Source organism: Cornus florida, unplaced genomic scaffold, assembly GCF_030987335.1.
Source record: "Cornus florida cultivar Cherokee Brave unplaced genomic scaffold, ASM3098733v1 CherokeeBrave_3.0.0_Hap2_Chr05, whole genome shotgun sequence".
NCBI classification, from domain to species: domain Eukaryota; kingdom Viridiplantae; phylum Streptophyta; class Magnoliopsida; order Cornales; family Cornaceae; genus Cornus; species Cornus florida.
The window spans coordinates 60429471-60433653 of NW_026775575.1; positions in this window are offsets into that span (position 1 = coordinate 60429471).

Genomic DNA, 4183 nt, shown 5'->3' on the forward strand with positions numbered 1-4183 from the left:
AGGCACTACCTAGTGCGTACATGCATAAGTTATTCCAGGCAATTACGACTCACAAGGTACTACCTAGTGCGCACTTATGACTTAGAAGACTCTTATCTTCGCACTAGAGCCAAACCCTAGCCATCACGTAAAATATGTCCTTACAGGCTTTCCAAAATCAATAAGTCCAAAACTTATACAAAAATCAATAAGTTAGACCAAACTTATACAAAAATCAATAAGTTAGAACAAACTTATACCAAATCCACTAATGCATAAAACCATCTTCCATGCACAAATAAGGTTGAATCCACACAAACCATGTCCTAGAATTCAAGTCTAGATAGCATATGATATGTCAAACCTCCAATATGCAATTTATACACCAAGACAATAATATTTTACAACAATTGAACCACATTACCAATTTAGTAACTAGCTTCCAAGCTAAACAATTGTAATATTCTAACAAGCTATACACCTACACAAGATATATCTAAATAAGTTATGCAAGTCAATAATATTCTATATCATGCTAAGTCCAATTACCATTTCAATATGTCTCAAGTACTAATTCTACATCAAATTAGTAACATGCTCACAAGGTGATTAAATAGACTACATTTCAAGGGATTATCAACCTATTACCTCCGATATCAATTTAAGTGACCAACACACTTAAAATAAAATTAATTAAGTTCATTAATTAATTTTTCTCTAGATTTTCAAACATATCCAAATGTCCTTAATTTAATATATGTTAAAGAACTCACCAAGGCCTACTTTAATATCACATTACAAGTTGGTTTCATGCTTGATACAACTATGTGAATTAATCTTTCACAAAAGATATATATTAAATAAATTTTGCAATTCTTATTCAAATGCTCCAAATTTAATATGTGTTACACAACTCACCAAGGCTTAATTTACTAGCATGCCACAATTTAATTCTAAATTATATACCATCATTAGAATTAAATCCCAGACAAAGAAAATAAATAAATTAAATTCTAAAAACTTGAACAAAACATGCTCAAAAGTTGTATATGCTCATAAAACAATCAATACAACAATAATATAAACCTAAGACATCCCCTACCTCAATTTGAGATGAAAATCTCAAAAGCCCACCAAAAAAAAGTGCTCCAAATCCGACGATACCGAAGGGTTTTGTCGGGGACAACACAATTTACATGAACCCACAGGAAGACACATCTGATCGATTGATCAACTAAACATCAACCTTCGTAATAGCACGAATCATTGTAAAATAGGGCTATTGGTCGGGTAAGTCGAACCACTGGGACTGCGCTAGTCTATGGCAACCTAAGAGTCTAGAATTATTCTTAGAATGATAAGGGGTAATAAGGGTTTGTTTGATAGTCACTAAACTAGGAAATTAGGAGTGCATAAAACAATAAATTGCAAGGAAATTAAAGGAGTGAGATACAAGTAGAAAAGACTAGGGAGATGAATCCACACTACACCCTAAGTACATGCTAGATTAAGGCTAAATTGGGGAAGTACAATGTATAAAATGGTCACGGAATATATAGCAACACTAGATTACCATATACCCTTAGAGAAGTTCATTAAATCATTAAACAAGAATAATCCCTCAAAAATTCATACATTTGAGCTACCTAAACTAAAGTATAGCCTTCAACATACTCACTCAAGCAAGAACTATCAAGTTTGTAATCAAATGATAAAGCACATAAGGTAGGAAACTAGCATAACCCATCAAAGGAAGTTCCTAAGCAATGGACTATCCATTTTCTCTATCAACATGCCTTGAAAATTATTCATAATCCTATATCCATTGTCACCATGAAGAAGCAAACATTATGATTACTACAAGAAACCATCTAAGACAAGATAAATCACTTACAACAATCATTTATAAACATTAGAATTCATTACAAGAAGTAATATGCTCTAGATTATGAAAAGACCAAAAATGATACATCATAATCCCCAAAATAGAACCTAATCTAGAACATAAGCAAAAGGGGAGGCTTCATCACCTCCCTAGATGAGGTTTAGTTACTTCTCTCTCCTCTATCTTGTAAAAATGAAGGTTGATGTAAATGTGTGGCCTCCCTTGCCTTATCTCCTCCAACAAAGCTCTCTTTCTCTTCCAAAAACATCCCCAACCACCTCATAAAGAAGTAAGTAGAAATGAGGAAACCAATGCACAAGTGGCTGCCAAAATGAGGATTCCCGAAGGCAATTCTGCCCCAATTTCGAGTGCTCGAAATAGGGCCTCGAGCACTCGAAAATGGAGCAGATTGCTCCATGCTTGCATTGATTCGCCCGGACCTACTTTGGTAAAATAGCCATAACTTTGCGCTCCGAACTCCGAATGACAAACCATTGGAAGATTTGGAAAGCTGATTTAGAGCTCTAAAAACTTTATGTTTTGGTGGAGATCCAATTCTCAAGTCTGGTTGGTCGAAATTGAAGAGCAAGGCAGAAACTCGTTGCTGCCAGGCAGTTTTGAGCACCTCTAATAAGAAGATCATAACTCTCTACTCCGAACTCCGAATGACAAACCACTTGAAGATTTGGAAAGCAGACTCAGAGCACTAAATCTTTCATGTTGTGAGGGAAGTCCAGTTCTCAAGTTTGGCAGGTCAAAATGGCGAACAAAGTTTGGACTTCACTGCTGCCAGAATTTCAGAATTGGCACCTTGATATTCAAAAACTCTACAAAACACCCTTCTTGCTCCTTTATTGCAATTGAACCTAAAAATGCACAAAAACATACAAATGAAAGTAATCTACATAATTAAACGAATAATGGACTTAACTAATGCAATTAAGGGCGCTTGAATATGCAATATTCGGCGCTTATCAACATCAAAATCACAACTTGACTTCAAACCTGAACTCAAAATTTGGCCAAAAACAGGTTCTAATAAGGGGGAAAGATGCGCACGTTCAAGACAAACACAAAACGCGAAGACATTTCGACTTTTTAACAAAGAGAAGAAGGTTTAAATGAAAGAAGAAGGGTGGCAGCCCCCTTGGGCTGCCATAGCACGTTCTGGTCGTGCATGGACAGGGGTGAAGATGACTTTTTAATTTTAAGTCTCCCTATTTATAGAAAATCTCAAAAAGTGCCCCGAACGGGTCCCGACGGGTCCGGAAAAGTGGATTTTGAGCAAATGCGCTCAAACGGCAAAACACCGTGAACGAAAAAGGTTCAAAATGAGAAAATATGAACAACAAAAGAAACAGCGTCAAAAACTAAGTCCCGAGTAGAGAGATATGCCCCAAACAAGTTCGGCGGCAAACGGGTCCAAAAACCCTGAAACTCGAGAAAAATGACCAGAAGAAAATTCTATGAGTACAAGACTCGACGAAATGTGAAAATGAATCCCGTACAAGGATCCAGGCTCCAGAAGAGATATTTTGTTATAACTTTCGTAAATTGCACAATGGCCCCTACAAAAAGTGTTAACTGCAAAACTACCCCTAAATGAAAATATCTTCCAAAAGATATTTTCTTAGATACCCCTAAAATAAAATATCTTCAAAAGATATTTACGAAAAATACCCCAAGAAAATAAAATAATTCCAAAAAACTTTGCATCCATGCCTCTATGGACACCGGGAGCAACCAAAGTACTTTCTTGCAAAAGTAAAGATACGTATTTCGTGGAAACCACTTAGAATGAATATACGTGAAGCCAAAAACCAACTCCAAACATAAGAAGTGAGGTTAGGCCAACCAAGTGACAAACGGGGAAAAAATAAAATAAGAAAAAGGACAAAACAGGGAAAAGGACAAAAAGTGAATAGTGTCAAAAAACGAAAAATGTGGAAATGACTCGGTCCTCAGAGGAAGTTGTCAATCCAAAGAAAAGAGTCTCAGAAACCATTTCCGAGCACTCAAGACGATACTAAACGACGAGAAACCGAACTTAGAAATGGAATTTCAACGAAAAAAATTCATCCGTAAAATTCTAAGGAAAACGGAAAGGAAAGAAATGACCGGGTCATTATAACCTACCCTCCTTAAAGAGATTTCATCCCTGAAATCAGGAACATTCCCAGAAGAACCAAAGAAGGACCGTACACAAGGTCACACCAAGGAATAGATCATAAAGTACCCAAGGACAACTCCAAAGGTCTCGAGATCAACGAAGAGATACGAAACCGTGAATAGTGAGACACCTCTCCAACGAATTGACAT